This window comes from Artibeus jamaicensis, unplaced genomic scaffold (assembly GCF_021234435.1).
Source record: "Artibeus jamaicensis isolate MK-2021 breed Jamaican fruit bat unplaced genomic scaffold, CSHL_Jam_final contig_233, whole genome shotgun sequence".
Classification (NCBI taxonomy): Eukaryota; Metazoa; Chordata; class Mammalia; order Chiroptera; family Phyllostomidae; genus Artibeus; species Artibeus jamaicensis.
This window is the reverse complement of record NW_026521486.1, coordinates 43,411,696-43,435,471: the sequence shown is the minus strand read 5'-3', so window position 1 is coordinate 43,435,471 and position 23,776 is coordinate 43,411,696. Positions and strand designations below refer to the sequence as shown.

General features: G+C 41.1%; 1 protein-coding gene across 2 annotated transcripts in view; it reads left to right on the top strand.

Annotated features, from left to right (window-relative positions):
• The first annotated feature begins 474 nt into the window (after positions 1-474).
• The window catches only part of PRICKLE1 (prickle planar cell polarity protein 1), a 100,439-nt gene continuing 77,137 nt past the window's right edge, over positions 475-23,776 (top strand). For both annotated transcript variants that reach the window (XM_037126698.2, XM_037126695.2), the window contains exon 1: positions 475-736. The gene's annotated coding sequence lies outside the window, so the exon portion shown is untranslated. The remainder of the gene's footprint in view (positions 737-23,776) is intronic.

Sequence of the window (23,776 nt, the reverse complement as noted above, 5' to 3'; positions counted from 1 at the left end):
AAGGAAAAGAAACCCAGAGAGGCAACCCTCAAACCGTTTGATCTGAGGAAATTGGCTTTACTTATTTCCCCTTCCAGTCTTTCAATCCATCAGGATTGTAAATTTAAAAAAAAAAAAAAAAAGAAAAGAAAAGGCATAAAATTGGGGGCGGGGCAGAGAAGCGACGCCAGAACTGCACTTGAGAACCTAAGGCTGCGCCTGGGTGAACTTCTAACGGATAACCCGCCCGCAGCTCACTAGGGCCGGCCGCGCACGGAGGCTGTGCAGCCCGGCTGGCCGCGCGCTCGCCCGCCTGCCTCGAGGCGCGGAGCCGAGCGCCCACCTCGCTTTTCCGGGCCAAGCGGGGTGCGCGTGGGCGCGCCGGGCGGCCCGGATCCCGCGGCGGCGTCCGCGCTCCGCGTTTTCGCTCTCGCCCGGCCGCGGCGGCCGGGGGCGGGGTGAGCGGCGGCGCGGCGGCGCGGGGCTCGAGTCCGAGGGCACTCCGCTCGCAGCCCGGTGCCAGCGCCGGGTCCCTCCAGCGGCCGCAGCCGCCCGACAGCGCGCCCCGGGACGTGCCCGCCTCGCGCCGTCTGCGCTAACTTCCCCGAGGGGCGCTGCGGCTTGCACCGCGACTTTCTGGGCTCTGGATGGTTCGCGAGCTGCCCACCCTCGCCCACCCCTGACGCCACGAACCGCAGCTCCGCAGAGTCGGCGCGGCGCCGCGGACCGTCCAGCCGAGTTCCGTCCTTCGCGCGGGGTGAGTGGCGGCGCGGCTCCGGGTGGGCTCTGCAGAGGGCTGCGGCGCGGCGGGGGGAGCGAGTCCCGCAGGGGAAGGGCCCGGGACCCTGGGTGTCACTGCGGGAGGGTCCGTGACACTGAGGCTGGATCGGCGTGACAGGAAATAAGGGAGAAGGTCACGTTCGATCTGCTGGGCTGTGTCGACAGTGAACGCAGGTATTAGGCTGCAGCGCCGGGAGGGCTGCAGAGAGGCTGCCCGCACGGCTCTTGTTTGCGGCATTACAGCCAACTCTTCCCTTGATTCTCTCCTGCGCGGAAGCCCACTCAGTGGCCCCAGAGTTGGGGAGATGCTGGCGCAGGAAGGCGAGGGTGCGTTGGCATGCCCGCCGCTTAGGATCGCCTGTCACCTACTGGCGTGGGGAGGGAGGGTGCCGACCCTGGGAGGGAGCCTTCCAAAGGCTCTGGGGACAGGGCCGGTCGCTGCTCGTCCCGGGTGCGTCAGCTCACCGACCCCCACCCCCCGCCCGGGCAAAGATGTTTTTCTCACTGTAGGACGTTTATGGGAAAGAATGGGAGCGTCCTCCTCCCGTTAGACAGAAAAAGTTAAAGAAACTGGGCATGTTAATGATTAGCAGGACCGGGACTCAGGATGCAGCAGAAAGCTGTTAAATTTTCATTGCCCTCTAAGAAAAACAAACGGCATCGCCAGTGCCTATTGGCAGTGCCGTGTTATTTTGGGACTTTGGGGAAATTGTCCACAGATTGTCTTCCGGAGGCTGAAGAACGAGGTGGGGAAGGGGAAGGTCGGATGGCAGCGCACTGGGTCCCGGATTGCCCAAGGAGGGCTCAGGACCACACGCCAAACGCGTTTGCTTGCTGATTTTAAAACGCGGACGGGAGGCAGAACTGCAGCCATGAACACGGGCAAGAGCACGCCATGGGGACCTGCATAAAGAAACGAACACCTTGCCTCTCGGGAGGAGTTCAGATGCATTTGTGCTGTAAAAAGCAGGCGTGTATACGTGGCTTTTCGGATGAACTTTATGAAGGACAAATTATACTTAATGAAATTGTCTCTCTGCACGCCAGACAGTTTTGCCTACCTGCTCATTTTAATCAGTACCTCGGAAGGTGGTGTCTGCAGTTGATATTATATAATTGATGGGGTTCACCATCAGATATTTTTAATGCACTTTGGGAGTAAAAGGAACTTCCATCTGTCCCTTCAGACAGGCCCAAGGTTTAAACGGGTGAGGGTGGCTGAATGTTTGCCCTGATCCAGCTCCAGATGTGTGAGCTCAGCTGTTGCCTGTCACTTAGGTGACAACTGGCCTTTTCCCACTAAGCCTTTGCTGTCTCCATTATCCTCAGTGAAGTGTCAATGTTCAGCCTCCTTCTATTATCGAGAGTGGGCTCCAGGCCCCTTGGGAGGCGGCAGCCTTGTTTGACCATCCCCAACGATATGTCTGTTTTCAGACTCTAGGAAGGAAAAAACAATCCCATGACAGCAAGATAGATACATTTTGAATTAAGCACCAACTTAATCCAAAGATTCTACTTTAATCAAGACAGCTCTGGAAGGATGATGCAATATTTGTCAAGCCTTTTTCTCTGGAACAATATTTACTCCCACCAGGGGATTTTAAACTTAAACAGCGGCCATTTATCTTGCTGTCTGGTGGGGCCCTGTTCAGTTTTCCTCCAATGTGGTCCTAGCCTAGGTGGCTGGGCTTGGCCTGGGACAGAAATCTGTCATTGTAGCTCAGCTGGAGCCTGAAGAAAGCAAAATACAGCACCTGCTGGTACCAGAGGGTTCCTAAATGCCATCAACTGGTGAGTTAGGAAACACAGAAGGAGATATTTTACAAGCTCTTCCAGAAATGTTTATACAAAGGATTTAAAGGTTAACAATGCATGTGCTCTACATATGAAAACTAAAAAGGTGCTAGAAATCAATGGACGTTACCCACAGTTAAGAGTCAGCACACTTGCTGATGAACTTGAAAAATCTCTGCTTTAATACAGCATGGCTAACAATAGTGACTCATTCTTGTGAATAAGCCCAGGGAGGAAGGGAGGGAGGAGGGGAGGAAGGAGAGGGAGGGAGGGAAGAGGGGAGGAGAAACTGGGTGCCACATAGAGGTAGCCATATTGATGTGAACGAATGCTTTTCCATTCTTAATTTGGTACTAGTTGGTGATTCTCACTCTGTGAGCCTGTTGATTCATAGGTTTTTAAAAGAAATGTGATATATTTTCCTAAAGTGACAGATTTAATCAGTCCTGCCAGCAAAACCAATGAACTTTAAAAGTTTATCATGTTTTTATAATCAAGGTCCATGGAACCATGATTTGTTTCTATAATAAAGTAGGTTGTAATGAGTGAGCTTGGGCTGCCCAAATAAAATCTAATAGCAACTGGGGAGAAAAATTTCTTACAAGGTTAATAGCTGAACTATTAAGAGTCAGATGTGGGTAAAGTCTGGTTGTTCATAATATCCTCTCCTATCAATAACTCTGAAAAGACAAAAGAAAAAAGGTTAAATTTTGAAGTTTTTTTTAATGAAAGATTTTTAAAAGTAAGCTTAAATCTAAGTTTTAAAAAATGACATTTTAGGATAATTTCTCTAAAATCTCTTATAATGACAACACAGAATTGAGTATTATGAGTGACTGTTCATAATACTCATGAGATGGAACAAGAGTTTAAAAAATTATTTTCTAGCCCTGGCTGGTGTGGCTCAGTGGATTGAGCACCAGCCTGTGAACAAAAGGGTCATGGGTTCGATTCCCAGTCAGGGCACATGACTGGGTTTTGGGCCAGGTTCCCAGTAGGGGGCGCTAGAGGCAACCACACCTTGATGTTTCTCTCCCTCTCTTTCTCCCTACCTTCCCCTCTGCCTAAAAATAAATAAATAAATCTTTTTAAAAATAAAATGAAAAATTGTTTTCTAGAAATTAAGTAACTTTTAGTGGCCTATCCATGTACTTTGGGTTGTCCAATATGGGAAACTATTTTCAGGAAAGATTATCATTTCCAGTATCCTAGTTTTTGCAGTTAATTTCCTGGTTAAAGTCATTTATGAAGAATAAATTTTTCCTTTTAAAGAAGGAAAGCAATTTTAAAAATCAAAGTGAGTCTCACTGGGGATAGAAATGTTGAAGATGTCACTTGACCAGGCTACGGTGGCCTGACTCTTAGAAAAATAGCTCTCTCTCTTATTTCCTTTTCATTTCACATAAAATAATATCAGTTATCTAACTCTTATTAGTGTGAGAATATTCAATTTGCTTAAATCCAGGTGTAATTATTCCACAATAAGTAAGAGTTGAGAAAGTGAATGAGCTGTTATTTGGTTGGTTGGTTGGTCGGTTGGTTGGTGTTTTATGGGATCATTCCTGCTTTTTCTTGTGGTCACAGAATAGAACATTACCCTATTTCACACTAATATCTTTAGAGGGTTGGCGTGAGCAAACGAGTTGGGAGAGGAAAATAAAATAATCCAGGTGCCAAGTCGTGCACTGATTGGTGCAGTGACTCAAAACCTCAAGCAGCACGTGCAGACCGCGCTCCCAGCCAGCGCGCCAGGGACCGAGGTTCCGTCAGGGAAGTTGCAGCAGCCCCAGCCTCTGAACCACTCCATCCTAGACACACATTCAGTGTTGCAACCTCCACGCCCCCAGTAAACCGTGTTCACATCCTCTTGTTTACGGCTGTGCTGGACTGAAGTCAAGGACGTTAACTACATGTCTGTTAGTGAAGCAACATTTTGGAGCAGTGGAAAAGGCCTGGCCTGACGTAAGGATCCACCTACACCTTCCTTTCCCCCCGCTCCCCTCTCCGCTGAAGGAGAGATGGTGGGAAGAGACGTGCTTTACAAGTTGGAGCACGCTGATGTCATGACACTTCTGGCGCAGAGATACGAAAGAATAATCAGATCCCTTACCTGTGTGCCAGAATGACACAGTTTTTCCAAGAACCGTTCCTGAACCAGGGGTCCACTGGCACTGACTGTTCACGTTACTGGGGGGATCAGACCTCTCAACGAGAATGTAATAATTCTCCCCGAGTCTCGGTTTTGTGCACATGTTTAGACTAAACTCAATGCATCTTGGTCACTTTGGAAGGGACCTCTCTCTAGGAACAAGAATGATTGCCCAGCCTGAACTGATTAGACCCTTCCAGGTTCATTTCCGTATAAAGGGAGATTTTAAATTTAAAATAAAAAATAAAAACATCAGCAAGGCAGAAGCAAATGTAAACATTTTAGAACTGAGAGCTGTAAACTAGCAAGCAGCTGTCATTTACCTTTACTGAACTTTTTCCACCCCTATCCATCAGCAGTTCGGTCCTGAGCAATCCTAAAAAGCAACCGACTAATTAAACTGAAGTTGCATTTTTCTCACTGGTGGATTTGGGGTAAACTCTTGGGAAAGATGCCTTTCGTTTCCAGTGGATTAAACTTCAGGAGAAGGGGAAAAAAAAAAACTGAGTTGTGTTATTTCAGTTGTTCTAGTGCTGAAGTGTTGTAACTCCTTTCTAAGAGTTTTGTCCCAATTGCTGATGTATAGCACCCACCAGCTTTCTTTTGTGTATGCTTCTCTCTGTTTCCTTCTTTCCTCTCTGGGCCTCTGGAAAGAAAGAATTGTCAATAATACGGTGAAAATATTGCAGTCAGATGCAGACCCGTAAGCAGAATCCACCATGCAGCATGCTCTCACTCAGCTGCCCTTCTTTTATCTGAGGCTCAGATCCCACAGCTCGCAATTATGGTCTTTGACTTCGGTAACAATTCTGTTTGAAATGTTTCCAATTACACACAATATTGGCGGCATGCAGCAGCTGCATGCCAAAAAGCATTTCGAAGTGTGTTCCAAGAATCAGGCTGTGATTGCTTTTAATTTAAATAAAGGCTATTTGGTTTCCTGTGAAGTTTTTTATAACCACCTTCACAGCACCCCCCCCACCATTGTTACCTTTTTAAGAAGTGATATAAAGTAGCCATCACTTAATGTGATACAGTATTGGCCCTGGTTTTCTCAGATGGCCCTTTGCTTTGAGCAGCCATAACTGAACTGTTCAATAAAGGGAATTTGAAAGTAAACACTGTACAGCAGTTTAGATTTCCTAAAAGAAGAAAAGGAAAAAAGGGTTATCTGATAGCATATTATAAGTAGCTAATGTTTTCAAGGTCCGTCCCCCCCACTGTTTTTAAAAGTCTGTCATCATAATTATCTTTTTAGGTCAAGAGATTATTTGGTATACTGTCTTTCCTTCAAATTCCTCTATGTTTCTTTTTGTGAGCCCATGAACATGTGTTAGAAATGCATTGAAAGGGTAGAGAGAGGTCAATAAGGATATTTTTTAAATGGGAGATGGGGCGAACCAAACCCTCTAGATTTGCCCCTCTGTGGGCTTGAAATCTCAGAACAGTGAAACCTTTAAAGCAGAAGTGGTTTAAATCTTTTAATAGCTACGAGATATACTTGACTTATTAAATCTGAAAATAAGAAAATACACACTCTCAGGCCTTGTGGAGTGAAGGGATTGGTTACAGGATGGGGTGGGGGGGTGGAGAGTGGGGCGGGAGTTCTGTTTCCAGCTTGTTGGCCCATTTGAAACATAACACCTTGAGCTAGAGGCTATCCAATAGCAAGGTGCTAAGATGGTCCTAATTAAGGTGTTTTCATATAGGCTTTTTCAATCCTGGCAAAAACATGCTATAGAATATAGTGCTTCTTTGGATTGAACAGTAGTTGACTTGCATAAATGCCAACGTCTCTTCTGGCATTTTTGGAACTCTTCCATCGTGTAATAAATAGTGCTGTATAATCCAAATTTGTAAATGCCATGTTTCATGTAGCCCCTGTAGAGACAGCTGAAATTAACCCAGGCTGCAGGATCATTGAGATCCTGGAGGTTAGGTTACTGCCTAGCTCCTAAGAACCACCACTAATGAACCATAGTGGCCGCCTTTGATCAGCTCTAGGAGAAGGTGTGAGGTTAGCGTTAGGACAGCAGTGTACTGTGAAGCAGTGCCCACCAACTGCTGCTTGGACATTTCCTTTATCCTTGGAAGCTGTCATTCAGTTAAGCAAAGCTTGTTGCAGGAAATTTGCTCAGCTCAAGGTAAAATGAGGTTTATGTTGCCTTACCTGCTTAGCCCCCCAGCCTGCCTGACGGGCACCCCACACAGGCCCATTGCTATAGTGACAAAACCCACAGTAACTATCATTGAAATAGAACATCTGTTAAAGCCCTTTTCTATATTGGCCAGCTCCCCTGCCCTCACTAAAATGCTGTCCTCTGGAAACAGACCTGTGGGCATGCCTGCAGCACACACACACACACACACACACCACTCTTTTAGTCAAATAATAGGAAACTGATTTGAAACTTGTTACAGTTTTACCAAGACGTGTATACTTCTTTTTTCACGTAGCTCACTGATAAGCAAATAATACAGTAATCTACTGAATAAACTCATAACTCATTAACTGTAATTGATATTTCCAACTGTTATTTACATACTTGAATAATCTAAGTTCCTGAGTTAGGAACTTAGAGGACGAGAGGGTATGGCATTCGTTTTTATTTAAAACATGTCTTCTAAACAATTTAGGGAATGGTTAAATTTTAAGAAGACTGCTTAGGGCTCTGGTGTTGAAATACTTGTTAGAATGTGTGTTAAAAAGAGACGGCATTTTAAATTTAGAATGTGTGTTAAAAAGAGACTAGGTAATTAATAAGTATGTTCAGTGCTTAAAGTGTATGCATATTACATAATTTTTAGCAAGAGATAAAGTTAGGCCTGAAGTGCATTAGAGAATCACAGATGTTTCTTGTAAGGAAATACATATGCTCCAGAGGAATTTTGAACTGCTTGCGGGTGCTTAGCTCTGCTCATTGCAAAGATCATATGAATAATTTCATTGAGTTGCCTTAGTTCTTATTTACACAAGCCTTGAGAAAGGAGCTGAAGTGATAAATAACTGGCCCCCCTCACTTAGTTCTGTAGTGCTTTTACCCTTTTATGTTTCTGTGAATGTGGAGGGAGGGAATAAAATATACAGAAAAGACATTTGTGTTTAACTAACTTAATCATATATGTTCCCTTTGTGGGCCTTCTATAAGCTTAAACGTCTTGGCAGACTAATGGCCAAAAACACGTCCTCAAATACTGCCAAACGTGTTAAAAGCATACCAGGCTTTCTGCATATTGAGGTATTGGAAATGGATTTTTTTAACCACCTGAAATTTAAGGAATAAGCCAGGGGAAAAATCGCACTCTTTTTTCCTTCCTTACCCGCAGAAACCAAAACTATTATTCGTTGCAGTGCTGAAATGAGACATTGATAGGAATAACGCTGTTCGTGTGGGAGTGTTTTACACTGGTTTGATTTGTCTGGTTAAACAGGAAGCAGCCAGGTTACTGTGGTGTATGATGGGTCTCTTCTTGTTTTGTGTATGTTTTTGTTGCCTGTAGACACTGGCTTTTTAGCTTTGGGCCAAGTAATTGTCATTGATCCCATTTCTTCTTTGCGTAGAGATTCAATAGTAGACTGTAGGGATGTGGTGTAACAGCACCAAAAAAGACTGGTTCCACAGGCTGTTTCTGAAAACCAGAAAACTCAAACTGCAGCACGAAAGCTGTGTGATCTCGGGTCAGCCTCTGCGTGTCTCTGAGCCTTGGTTTCCTCCGAGGGAAATGTGAGGGAACTAAGCTACATCAGTGCGTTTCAATCAAAGCTATGAATTGTAAACAACTGTAGAGGTTTTTAAAAATGCAAGTATACAGAAATTTATAAGGCAGTAAGTAGGTTAGGGGTTGGGTCTTGTACACGTAAGTTGAAAAAGCTCCTCAGCTAATTCGATGCATTAAAGAGCTGCTAAAGTAGATGAACTTCAAGGTTGCCTTCCAGTTCTAAAGTGTTATATTTCTAATTCTACTAGGCTACAGCTCGCCTGCCTCTGCCTTCCTCCCTCCCTCCCTCCCTCCCTCCCTCCCTCCCTCCTTCCCCTTCTTTCCTTACATTCTCTTTTGTTCATTTGTTCATTTACTCATTCATCCATTCATCTGTTCATTCATTCATTTTCTTTCATTCATTCATTCTTAACAGCTATATAGTCATTCCTAATGTTGCTGTCAAAATATTACAGATATCAATGGGGGAAAGAAGGGGAAAGGGCAAACCAAGGAACAGGCATACAAGACTCATGGGCATGAATGGGGTGGGGGTGGGGGGGATTGACTGTGGGAGCTGAGGGGCTGGAGGGCAGTGGATGAGGCAGGGGAGAGCAATGCAGGAAAAGGTGGGACAACTGTAACTGAATAACAGTTTTTAAAAAAGGAAGTGGGAAGCCCTGGCTGGTGTAGCTCAGTGGATTGAGAATGGGCTTACAAACCAGAGGATCGAGGTTCAATTCCCAGTCAGGGCACATGCCTGGGTTGCAGGCCAGTTCACAGCAGGGGACACATGAGAGGCAACCATACATTGATATTTCTCTCCCTCTCTCCTTCCCTTCCCCTCTAAAGACAAATAAATAAAATCTTTTAAAAAATTAAAATAGGAAGTAGGGATATTCAAGATCCCTGCTAAAATAAATAAAAGGTATTTGCTCATAACAGCATAAAAAATATGACAGATATGACTTTAACCCAGCTGCAGGAAAATCTTTGTCCTGCTCCTGTGAGTAGGTGGTAATTAATGTGAGGGAGAAACCGTGTTTGCTCACCATTGTGTACCTGTGGCCTCACACAGTGCCAGGCTCATAGTAGACACTTAACGTCTATAGAGAGCCCCAAAAGTCAGGAAACTTTTTGAAAATGTTAGTTAAAGTTAGTTATGTTTTCAAATAATATGCTCAGTACGTTCCTTTTTTCCAATCTCCAGATATCTTTCAGGTAAAGTGCCTCTAAATTTAAAACAAAAGGCATAATTGTTCATCTGGATATATATTATTTTCCTTATGTTCCTAGACTTTTGGGATATTCTGTAGTGTACTGATTCTGTTATTTTCAGATTAACAATTGCTTTAAATGTGGAGGTACCATACTTTATCTGAAAAGATAGCTGATAGCTGGAGGTTGACCAAAAAAAAATTACACAAATTTATTTTATTTTATTTACTGATTTTGAGCCCTGACTGGTGTGACCCAGTGGATTGGGCATGGTCCTGCAAAATGAAAGGTTACTGGTTTTATTCCTGATCAGGGTATGTGCCTCGGTTGTGGGGCCAGGCCCCCAGTTGGGGGCATTCAAGAGGCAACCAATCGATATTTCATTCTCTTTCTCCCTCCCTTCGTCTCTTTCTAAAAATAAATAAATAAAATCTTTACATTTACTGATTTTGAGAGAGACAGAGAGACATCAATAAATAAGATGTTCCACTTATTTATGCATTCATTGGTTGATTTTTTCGCGTGCCCTGACCGAGGATTAAACCTGCAATCTTGGCATATTGGGACAGTACTCTAAGTAACTGAACTACTTGGCCAGGGCAAGTGTATGAAGCATATCACTTGAAAGTACAATTAATGTGCTGGGGAATAATAGTTCATCCTATATGCACTTACTTTTCAGACTCCTGCATTTGTTGAATAAATGAGTGTTCAGTTTTCTGTTATCATCTCAAAGTGTGGCCATTTAAGAAATAGATCCACCCTTATCATCAGTAAGGTTTCAAAGCTTATCTGACAAATTTACAACTTTATTACAATTTTAAGTCTTATTTTTAAATATTTTGAATTACGTAGATAATTTAAATATATCTTTATAAGGTGGGGAAAAGTAGGTTTACAGTTGTTCATATGGAAATTAATAAGCAGTAATACAAGAATAAACTCTGTGTTTCATGTGCTCATAACTGTAAACCTATTTTTGCTCCACCCTGTATTAATGAAAGTTTTTCAATAAAATGTGTGAGTATGTGTGTATATTTATGTGTGTAATGAAGCCCATTGTCCTTCTCAACAACAGAAATGCCGATTTCCATTTCTTTGGATTAGTGAGGCAATCTTAAACTAGCTAATCATAAGTTATTTTTATAGTTAGCAATTATTTCTATCTTTCTCCAGTCATGATTCAATAGCATATCTGCAATACCATATAAAGAGCTTGAAAACTGTTCGTATCAGAGGTTCATTTCCACAATGTATGCATATTTTTGTTCTAGGTAAGGTAAATCATAGAGTCTCGATAAAATGTTCAGCACACCCAGTTTTTCTCATAATAACTATGATGTGTCTGAAAGTTTTATTATCAAGCATTGGAAAATTATGTTGCATAATTGTTTTGTCCAAATTGATTGAAATGTTTTGTTGCCCATTATGTTTCTTTGCTTTTCCTTCCTCAGTCTTTGAAGTTTGGGGTTATTTCCTATCATTATCTGTTATTACCATTACTGTAGAGCATAGATAGACAAAATAAAAAGAACTTAAACCAGCCAATACTACCACTGGCTATAACCTGCACATTACAAAGGAAAGGAGAAATCTGATACCTAGTTTGCTTGATGTTGTTGATGTATGTGCCATTCTTGGTAGGGGCAGGGATTGTTTTAAATTAAAAGAAGAACTTTAAAAACTCACCATTCTAAAACCCAAGTTACAACCCAGTTTCCTTGGAGCTTCTTTGCTGTGTAGGCATGGCCAGTTGCAAAGTCAGCAGTTTCAGCATCTTTCATCCTGTATGCCCATTATCAAATCAAGTCATCAGGCCCTCGTAGTGGACATTTCTACCTGAATTATCTACGTAGGTTGTTTACACAATGTAACTGGAAAACTCTTTCTTTTAGTTATGTGAGGAAGTACTGTGAGGAATTTTAGTCAGGAGAGAAGATTAACTTGTATGTACAGGGTGTAAAGATCATGGGACATAAACGGAGAGCTGGTTCAAGTATGTGTAAAGCCTTCTTATTTGTATGTTTCACTTCTCTGAAATTTACAGCTAATCTTCTTATCTGTGCTAAGCTTCAAGCTAACACAAAAGGACTTGTGTCGGTATCTTCAGGTGGGCTGATCACCCACTCCATCCTCTCAGGTCTCTGCTCAAGAGTCATCTGATATGAGGTAGGCCTCCCTGATCACCTTGTATAAATAGCACCCTTGCCTTCCCTCAGACACCACGCAGCATTCCTGAAACCCTTTAACCAGCTTCTCCATAGCACTTATTATGTGACAGGTATTTACTTATATAGCTGTCAATTCATGAGGAAGTCTTTATGCCGTCTAGTCTACTGCTTTATTCCCAGTCTCAGAATATGCCTGACACGTAGTAGGTGCTTAGTAAGTATCTGCAGAATGAAGTACTACAGATATATAGGAAGCTAGCTGTGCTTCTAACTGGAGCACCCCTTCCCCAACCTAATCATATGTAAGCAAGTTGGAGAGTTTTAAGTTTATGGGCTCACTGTTATAGTAGGACTGTGAAGTTAGCAAATGGCCACTCATTTTACAGAGTGATCATTTGTAGACTGTCTTAATGTTATTTTTTTAATAAAGACAAACAGGAGGCAGTATTCTGTCTTTACCTGAGCACAAATTTCTAGAACAGAGATCTTTGTTGCTGTTTTATGGGGGCAGGGGGTGTTTGGGATTTTTTTGTAGCTAATGTTTCTGAGCTGCCTTCCCCTTTATCTGAATAAAACCAGAGAAATGTACCAGAATATGAGGAAAGAGACTGATCACATAAATACCCACCTCCCTTCTCTCCTCCACAAAGCAATCAATGAAATGTAATCACATAGCAAATGGATGCCATATTAATAGAAGTAAGATGGATTATTTGCAACAAGGAAGCTATGTGACTTCTCTCTTCCTAAAGCACCCACGCTACTCAGTAACCTTTAAAAAAAGAGGCATTAACATCAGACAATCTTGTGATACTGCCCTGGATGTTAAGACAGAGTTGAGTCTTCCACTCAAGAAACCCTGACTTAAATTCCAAAGGTGAAAAGCTGATCCTCCAAGTGATTTCAACCAGCCTGGCAAAGGCTGGTTGCTTGAAATTATTATTTCAGTGCCTCAGTTTCCAGGGTTAAATTGGCAATGCATCAGCTTTTTCTATTAAGGGGCAAAGCCAACTTATTGGCCAGAAATTGTCATGTTTTAACTCTGGGGTTCTTTAGTAAAAATAAAACTAATACCTCTGAAGTCCACAAAGCACTTTCAGATTCCTCTCATTTGCCCCCACTGCGTTTCATGTGGAAGTCTAACCAAGGTTATCCCCACTTTACTGACGAGGAGGCTGCCTGTCAGTTCAAGTCACAGCTCCTCAAGGAGCTTCGGTTTGGCAGTTCCCATATAAATTAACATTTGCTGTTCAGTTTTTAGAAAGAAAAAAAAAGCAATAGAGAGTGAAAATAAGCAATCATTTATGACTGACATAAAAATGTTTAATGATGTTTATTATTTTTAAAATATTGTACATGTTTGTTCTAAATTGAATGCTTTTAGATAACCTCTCCTACTACTAACTTGAATGTGATCTTGGATAAGTCACTAATTTTCTGGACTTCCTACCCACTCTGTGCCTCAGTTTCCTCAATGATAAGGTGAGGAGGGACTCGATGAATTTTTTAGGCTCAAAATTTCCTCAGGCTAAAATACTGGATGTGGAGACTGTAACTTCAGGGGGCATCTGGATTTGGAGCTGATACTATTTTTTTATTATTATCACTACATAAGTGTCTGACTAGAACTGTTTAACGACCTACTCAAAATTATTCATATTACCCAGGTGCAACTTTAAAAAATGGTCTCTTTATTCATGATTCAGTGTGGCCAATTCAAAATTCAACAATAGCTGTGTTTTAAAGACTTAAGAGAATATGTACTTTCCCTTACCAAAATCTGGCTTCATAGGTTACATTATAGTTGAATATGCAGAGTTTAAAAAATATAGTAATATTAAAGAGCAAATTACTAATCTGATGAATTACTAATCAGTTACAACAATGACATACTCATGTTCAGACTAAAAATTACAAATGTCAGTATCGTGTTTATGAAAAGGAAATGTGGAAAGTTTTAAAAGTAGGACTCAAGACAGTATATTCACTTACTCATGTAATCAATAGTAATTATAACTTTAAAATGTGTGTGTTCGTTGACCAAACTGGAATTAATTTGGGAAGGTTTAGAGAGACTTTGCTGGCAAAGAAAAATAACATCCATTTTAGCGACATTCCTAATATTTTTTAAAACCATAATAATATTCTTATCTCTCCCACTCTCCAAATAAAAGCTGGTGTAAATATGCAATAAATGGTGAAGCTCTTTCTTTATTAACCTTAAATACTACATTTTGGCATATGCCACCATACCTACTGGCCTGGGTGTTCCATTTTTGGAAGCACTGGAATTCATTAAATCACCAGTTTTTTAGTAAATTCTCAGGACCTTGGGTCTCACTCACATTCTAATGAGGCCGAGCCTGACGTCACAAATGGCCCACCAGGAAGTAACACAGCATCTGTGTTATATCCGAGAACCGCCCCTCGTACTTAACGGGCGCGAACAGAACAAAAATGGCTCGAGAAGATCTCAAAGCCCCAGAGCCTGTAAGTCTAAGCGATGAAGAAATAGCAAAGCTCTCAGACGCACAGTTTAAAACACTGGTGATCAGGATCCTCACAGAACTGGTTGATTTTAGCCACAAATTAGAGAAACATACGAAGGCGAAACTAATTGAAACAAATGGAATTGCACAGGAAACCAATAGGGATGAAAAGGAAACTGGGACTCAAATCAATGGAGTGGACCAGAAGAAAGCAAATAATGGCCAAACAGAAAAGAGTGAAGAAGCAAGAATTCAAAAAAATGAGGAGAGACTTAGGAACCTCCAGGACATCTTTAAACACTCCAACATCCAAATTATAGGGGTAACAGAAGGGGGAAAGGAACAGTCACCAGTGGAAAACTTATTTGAACAAATAATAAAGGAAAACTTCCCCAATCTGGCAAAGGCAATAGACTTCCAGGAAATCCAGGAAGCTCAGAGAGTCCCAAAGAAGTTGGACCCAAGAAGAAACACACCAAGGCACATCATCATTACATTAGCCAAGATTAAAATGAAGGAAAGAATCCTAGAAGCAGCAAGAGCTAAGGGGACAGTCACCTACAAAGGAGTCCCCATCAGACTGTCGGTGGATTTCTCCAAAGAGACCTTACAGGCAAGAAGGGGCTGGAAAGAGGTATTCCAAGTCATGAAATCCAAAGACCTACACCCAAGATTGCTCTATCCAGCAAAACTTTTATTTAGAATGGAAGGACAGATAAAGTGCTTCTCAGATAAGATCAAATTCAAGGAGTTCATCATCACCAAGCCCTTATTATATGAAATGTTAAAGGAACTTATCTAAGAAAAAGAAGTTAAAAAAACATGAACAGTGAAAGGACAGCAAACTCACAGTTATTAAGAACCACACCTAAAACAAAAGCAAACTAAAAGGACAGCTAGATCAGGAGTGAACCATAAAAATGAAGATCACATGGAAGGTTAGCAACAGGGGAGTGGGAAGAGGAGGAGAAGGGGGGAGAAGGTACAGAAAATAAGTAGCATAGATGGTAGGTAGAAAATAGATGGAGGGGGCAAGAATAGTATGGGAAATATAGAATCTAAAGAACTTGAGACACATGGTCATAAACTAAAGGGGGGGTAGGGTGGAGGGGAATGAAAGGGGGGAATAGAACCACTGTAATGGCATAATCAATTAAAAAAATAATTTAAAATAAAAAAAGAAGAAGACTTTCAGAGGGACACAGCAGGGAGCCGGGGCGCATCCCCCTGCGGGTTTGTGAGTGACTGTGAAGTGCTGTTCCAGTAGGAAGGACTGTGTAAGTGTGACATTAATAATCACCAGTTTGAATCTGGGTCACTTCAGTCATGACTCCAAGATCAAACGCTATCAGATGGTAATGAGTGTGTGAAAGTACTGAGGAAAGACGTCCCATTTCTTAATGACACCTTTGTGGGCCTTCTCAGTGACTGTTAGAGGGTGGAATCGAAATAAAGCCACACATTTCCCTTGGTCTGGAGGCCAGCCCTCCCAGTCACAGCTGGCGCACTTTTGCAGGTGTGTTTCAGGCACCGTTCACACTGGTTTCTGCTGGTGCGGTTCCTTGGGTTGGATACACAGAGCCTTTCACCTTCTGCCTCTTCTCCTGACCATGTTTTCACTTCAAAGTGATGGCAGCTCTTTTGCACATTCTCTGTCATCTTTTCTTGAAAAGTAATGAGGAATTACACTTACAAGGAAATGGGTGTCAACCATTTAATGTTAAATTTTCTTAGTTTTACTTCAGTGTGGGGACATCATTTTCATTTTGACATACCTTTATGGAGTCCCTGTGGTGTACCAGGCATTATGTTAGGCTCTGGGAATACAAACATGAAATAAAAAGAGGTTCCTGTCTTTTGAGACAGGTAGTTTTGCAGGGAGGAAGGCATTTAAGCACTTACTTGCAAAATACTGTGGCAGGGGCAGGAATAGAGACAGGTACCAGATAAAACAGTATCACAAAGGCAGAAGTCGCCTGTTCCAAAAGGAGGAGGTGGTTGAGCGGGTATTAATGACTGAATAGGAGATACCTGAGCCATTGAACTGGAGAATGACCCAGGTTAGGCAGAGAGTAGGAGCAAAGGCAGGAAACAGAACACAAGGGTGATGCTCAGTGACCTGCAATTCTTTATACTTCACTCTGAGATTAATTATGCTCTTGGCTGTGGACTTACTGCCACCGTTATAAAACTTCAGTTTCTATCAGAAAGTAGATGTGAAGTTTGACAACTTTTACTGTGACTCTGTCTTTTTTATGTGGTTGACTTTAAACTTCTGAATTAGTATTCTTTACCCTTAAATGTCACTTCTATCTGGCCAGCCTACCAAGTATTTGCACTTGTGTCTTTTCATTGTCATGTTGGTACAATCGAAATTTATTTATTCTTCAGTTTCGCTGTCAGGTTTCAATTTCAGCTTCAAGTGTTCAGACAGCATTCTGTAATGAGTATTTTATGACATTTGCTTTAGTATTGTAAGAGCTTTCCATGAAGGCTAATGGTTGGGAAAAAGAAGTGTGAATGTCACCAAGTGGCTTCCATGTGTGTTTTATTGTGTTGGAATCGCAGTTTTTAAGCTAAAAACAAAACAAAAACCACCTTACCAAGCAGGAATAGCAGACAATAGGGATGAGCTATTTTCTTCATTTCCTGGTTGTTATTTCTTGAACTCCTGTTTAGAAAAATATGATTCAGCTGAAAAAAAGAAGCCATAACAATGTAATTTAAAATACTGTACTTTGAAAAGCAAATTGTATATGTATGTTTTTCAAAGATACACTCAGTTCTTAAGTTGGAAGGTCCCCCTGTGTTTTCATCTGGAGTTCTTCAACGTGGTGATATTAAAATTGTGATTTAACATCTTTTGGAATTCCTGCCATCTATTGTTTGTTGAGCAATCAGTACGGTTTCAGCCAGTCTGGTGTGTGATAAATATTTTGCAGCATATGTGGCTGAACATGCCAATTTCAAAGGGCTTTACAAGCCATAATTAATTTTCGCAACAGCCAGATGCCCTCTGCTTTATTAATGAAAGCCCACAGACAGTAGAGTTCAGATGTTGCTCAGAGTCTTCTAGCAAAGTGGCTTTTAAACTTTTGGGGGCCACCTGAACACGTTTCTCAGACACAGCATTATCTGGAAGGCCCGCGTGGAAAGTAGGAAGGGCTCTCATCAGGAGGTGGAAAAGGGGTTCGTTCTATAAGGGCTGTCAGATTATGAGAACAACACACACGAGATGCAAAATGTGAATTTCAGCTAAACAATACTTCTTTAGTATAAATATGCTCCAAATATTGCAAGTCTTTACAAAAATTATGGTCTGTCTGAAATTCCATTTTAACTGGGCATCCTGTATCTCAAAGCTCCTGGCAACTCAAAGCCCCTAGCGGTAGCTCCGCAACTACTTGGGATCCTGGTTCTTCCAAGACAGTTTGAAAACCACAGACAGAAGATATCTAAACAGATGCTGAGAGAGAACTAATGATATAGATCAGTATCATTCCTTGGTTACGTTAGAGAATTGCCATGATCATGCGTCCGTTGTTTTGCATGAAAATTTTAAAGAATTGCTGCCTTTCTTTTCCTTAGGGCAAAATATTTTACTGTCCCAGTCTTTGGGAGCAATGTGTGTTAAGTCACCTGTTCATAAAAGTCAACATTTTAATTCCTGCCAATAAGGAGAACTGATGGTATAATCAGAATCACAGGTTGGCCAGAGTTGACTAACACACAGAGAAAATGAATGGGAGCTTCGAGGATGATTCTAAAGCAGCCCAGGGGAAAGATGTCTCCCACGAGCTGCTTCTCGTCGTTTGGTCTAGTTGGTATGTACATGTTTTAGTGGCCCTGGCTGGATGACAACACCCATTAAAATAATGGGGTCATTTTGCTCCAGTATTTTAAAGCGGTCCTTGGATAGCACTCTCATTTCTCAAACTGACTCGTCCATGGACTATTACTTATTTGGCCATTATGGTTCTCATTGTAACTGAGTACAGTCTGATTAGGGATCATAAGCCATTAAGTTTGTTCAGGGTGAGACAATGCTCCAGTACTTAAGGGACTCCCTGTATTAACTGGTAAAAAATATTTTTTTAAATAGAGAAGAAACCAAGGACCCTCTTCTGGCTTCATGGAAACCCAGGTGCCCTCGGTTTTTCCAAAATTTTCCAATTTTTTCAAAATTTGTTCTATAATGTGTTACTTTTAAATTCATAAAAACAATAGTGATATACAGGGTGGGAAGAAAAGTAGAGTTATAGTTGTTTGTATGGAAGGTAATACAATAATAAGTAATAATACAAGAATAAACTCTGTGTTTCATTTACCCACAACTGTAAACTTATTTTTGCCCCACCCTGTATTTTAAACATTTCTCAGAGGGGGGAAAAAAGCTCATAAACAGTGTTATCATTTTTAAATATTTCAAAGCATAGATCATCTGGGATTTATATATTTTTTTATTTGCCAATGCTCATATATCTTGGAAGGTTAATTGTAATGAAATCTACCCAAATTGTGTACACTTAAATTTTATCTCTCATTCATTCATTTATTTGTTTATCCATTCAGTAATACTTACTGAAGATACAAGTGTAAACGTATTTCTGTATATCACAAGAAAGGGGGTGGTAGATGGGAAGAAAAGGGAGATCCAAAGGTAGGACCCCCTGATCGCCATCCTTTAGGACTTGACTAGTTTCAGGCTGGGCCAGGGATGTAGACAGACAAGTATATCTGAAATAGAAGGGATGGGCCTGTTAGCAAATGAGCTCTCTGACGTTCAAGAGGCTGTGTGTCACCATCAGAACACGAAGATCTCCCAAGTCCTATTCATACTCTTGCACCATAAAAACAAGTGTGAGCTCCCATCCCAGGAGCTGGACCAGAAGAGCCATCAGTCAGAATCCCTGGTTGTTTCCACACCCAAGGCCTGGGCCGCGTCGTCTGCCCCTCGCTGCTGGCTTCAGGTACAGGCTGCATTTGTGCTGCAGTTTCATCCTCCCCTAGGCAGGTTTCAGGGATTTTGCTTTTAATGAACTGTATAATATAAGCTACAGGGACATTTTCTTTTTTCTATTGGCGTCTTTTTAAATTCTCATGGAGCAAGAAATAGCCTGTAATTTTATTCTTAGAATGCCTCTTCATAAAATCCCTTTTACTGGTCTTTTTATGACTCTGAAACTCATATGAATCTGTAATATGGAAAAGCAAAAAATATTTGTATTTTTTCCTTTTAAAATATTAACATGTGCAAAAAATTACCCATTGATTAGGTTTACCTCCTTTTCACGGTTCAAATAGGCTACATTTACTCTGCATTTCTCAGTGACCTGATGAAGGTGGAATTTAACAGGCAATTTGAGGGGATTTGCATGATAAAGCCTAGGAAATTAAAGGTTTTGTATTTGCTAAGAGAACCTTTGGGTTAAAGTTCAATTCACATGAACTCTTGCATATTAAATTAAACTGAGCTGTTGTTGACATTAACATGTAAATGTTTGTGAAAATAATCACCAAATAAACAAAATAGTTGCATTGACATAAAGCTAAGTATTTCTTCTTTAACTATATGCATAAAAATTTATATAATAATTTTAAAGAAATTTATAAACACGATGTTTTACTTGTTAAAATACACATTTGGATTTAATCCACAGAAATAAAAATACCAAAGAACTTTTTAAAACTTGTATTTTTCTTATGAATAAATTAGGTATTTTCTAGAAACAAAAATTTGAGTGTCATTTGGAATTGCCTAATCATAACTCTGGGAGCTGTGGAAATCAAATAAATGTCTCGATCAGTTGAGCTTCCAGATGGAATTTTATCTCAAACCAGTACAGCGTCTTTCATACTTTAAGCCTCCCGTGATTTTTATCACAACATCATGTCATACCCTATTTGAAAGGCAGCCACTTAAGTGTGGACTATGACAGTTGTTTAACAGAGCATAGTAAAACTTAAATCATTTATGACTCATGGAAGGGAACAGTATCCAGCTGAAATTTCCAGGGTAATTCAGGTAGGTGGACCTAACCACCCAGGTGTTTTGGAGCTACTCCAGTTTGAATTGGCTGATGAGCTCTTCAGGTTGACCGAGGCCTCCTTCAGTTGCTGGTTTACTTGTCCATTAGCTCAGGGCCACCTAACGTCACGCTGGGACACTGATTTCACATTGATTCACAAAGGAATGCCTTGGGCAACACTGTGACTATCTAGTCCATAGCAGGTGCCCTCTGCCGGATTCTAATTTCAGAATCCGATGACCCAGCCTTTCAGCCCTACTATCCAGAGCAGACTGCCCAGTGGCACACTGCTCATCTTAAACGGGAACCTTGGCGGAGTGATATGGGTCCATTACCAACTCGTCTGTTCCAGGGGTTACATGCGTGACCACAAAGGAGTTCACTGGCCCTGTTTTGAGCATCATGATTAATTGCATAGGTCAGCAGAGTATGACAAGTGACTGCGTTTTACTTTTCTTGGAGTCTAAGTCTCATTTTTTCTCTAAGACTGCTGAACTGCTGAACAATACAGTCGGTTTCCTTAATCGGCATAGCTGGTACCATAAGAGTGACGTACAAGCAGAAAAAGGTTACTGCTACCTGGAATCTGAGTTAACCCGGACCCTGAAAGTGAAATTAGTCATGTACTTAAACTGACTAGCTCACAGAACGCCTCCCGAATCCAACAGAAAGGAAGCACTAGATGGCAGTCTTAAACTTGAGATGACCTTCCTCTCTCAAAACAAATGCTTTGTCTAGGAGCAGTCCTGTTGCAGAGGAACTTGGAGTTGAACTCCATAAAAACTGCAAACTTAGGGGCACTTACGAATTTGAGGCCACAAATTTTGTTTTAATTAAAAACGATTCCAAATACACTTTGAAGCCCCATTGCTGAACTGATTTATTATTTACAGAGGTATTTTAATGCATATTTTATCTTTACACTTAAAATGTTATCAGAAAACTTATTTTAGACTTTAAAAAGTAGGGGGAAAATGATGGTACATTCATAAGGTAGAAATTATGCAGCTGTTAAAAATAAAGACACAGGCAAATCATATGAAAAGATGTGCAGGATGCATGTAAGTAGGAAAGGTAGATTATAAAATAGGAGGTAGGGCTTGATCGGCGGGGGTGGGGTGGGGGAGAGAGCCGTGAATGGTCATCTGTGCTAGTGTTTGTATGTGTGTGTTGGTCACCGGGAGGTGAGATTATGGAGTTTTTACTTTCTGCTTATTATTTTTCAACCAAAACCATAGTTTTTTCAGTACAATAGATTTCTTAAATGCACAGAATTGAGTTAAATTGTCTTCGTGATTTAAGATGAGCTGCTTGAAAATACTGTCATTTTGTTTTTTCTATCAGGTCTATTTGCCGCCCTACCTTGTATGCTTCTACATATTGCATGTTATTTACACTGGGGGATTTTTTCATTTAAAATAATGCTCAAAGTGTTCTTCAAGTTCGGAGGTACAGTGAAAAGGGGTACTATACATGTTAGCAAATTCTATACAGATCTCAAGGATGAGTTATCTGTTTGACTTGTTTTTTGAGTTTCATCTCCAGGTGGGTGCTTTTTGGACCAGATGCCTTTCACAATGAACATCTTTTAAACACCAAAGATAAGCAAATCACAAACTGTAATTATTGGGTTTTAAGGTTGGAGTTGAAGTTTTGTAGGGGTATAATCAGTTTCTCTTTCTGCTATTTCTCATCTGTGTGTGTGTGCTTGTATGTGTGTGTGTTTAAAGATGAATGCAGCCCTGGCTGGTGTAGCTTAGTGAGTGGGTTGAGTGTTGTCCTGCAAACTGAAAGGTAACTGGTTCAATTCCCAGTCAGGGCACGTGCCTGGGTTGCAGGCCAGGTCCCCAGTTGAGGGGCATGTGAGAGGCAGCTGATCAATATTTCTCTCACACATTGATGTTTCTCTCTCTCTTTTTCTCCTTCTCTTCCCCTCTATCTCAAAAATAAATAAATAATTTTTTTAAGATTAAAAAGATGAATGCTTATACTTCCTACTTGCCTTCTACATGTCATCTGGAGTTAATGTTTCATTATAAAATGGGGAGAATTGTGATTAACAGCAATTGGAGTATTTTTTAATTTTTTATTGATTTAGAGAGAGAGAAACATTGATTTGTTGTTCCACTTATTAATGCATTCATTGGTTGCTTCTTGTATTGTGCCCTGACCAGGGAATCGAACCTTGAACCTTGACATGTCGGGACAATGTTCTAATACAATAAGGCTGGGCCTGAAATGTTCTTTTAAATCAACAACAACAATACACCAGAAGTTTAATTCCATTTGGGAAATACTCTGAAACCGTGTGGCAAGACTAAAAACTTCTCTAGCAGACTGTATCCTAGTAACTTTTATAAAGAAAGCTCGTAAAAGGCAGTTCCATTTAAAAGGGGCCAGTGCTGACTTTGGGCGACATTAGAAATCACGCACATAAAGAGAGTATCCTACCCTTAATAGAATGCTCAGCACAGAATATATACTCAATAGACAGGGTCCGGCACAAATAATGCCCCTTTTTATGATAAAATCTTCTATTACAAAATCATAAACATGTAATTCTATAACATAACAATGTCACACTCAAGCACACTGTATGACATTTTCGGTGAAATGCTCGAATTGCTGTCCATCTCGTGTGAGTCATTCACATACCCCACCGACCGTGCTCGAGCAGGCCCTACTTCTGCCAGACCCTGGGTGTTGTTCACCGGTTGTGTCCGTCAGGAGCATGTGGATTGACAGACTGTATATATTTGATTAAAAAGGCTTTAGAGAAGGGTTTTAGTAAGTTGAAATCTGCTCCACATTTCATTATGTTGATTCCCCCACGAGGCCAGTTAGTTCCATTGCAAATAATTATTTTAAATAGTAATAATCTCTTCGCTCCTCATATATGGAAATTAGAATAGTAAGGAGATTATCTAACTCTTTTGCAAGGAGGATGGTGTGCATATTCATCAAATTCACTCAACCTCATATCTCTGTTACCCTTCTTAAGACATAATCTATATCATCTTTTCATATTGTACCTTCTGCACCCTGAACTTTGAGTTTCTTGAGAATAACTAACTATGGGCTACTCTTTTCGATTTTTATTTTATTTTTGTAACATTTAGGGAGAGGTGGAAGGGAGGGAGGAAGAGAGGGAGAAACACATCTATGTGTGAGAAAAACACTGATTGGTTGCCTCTCACAGACTCCCAATCAATGGGGGACCTGACTGCAACCCAGGCATGTGCCCTGAGCAGGGATCAAACTGGCCGCCTTTTGTTTTGTGGCCAGAGCTCAATCCACTGAGCCACCCCAGCCACGGCTTGTTTCTATTTTTAAAATCAAGCGTATAATATAGACTTTAAATTTTTTTTTACTTGAGGGTGGGTGGGCTGGGATGGGAGCAAAAGACAGAAAACTGTACTTGAACAACAATTTACAAAAATAAATAAATAAAAATAAAGACTGAACCCT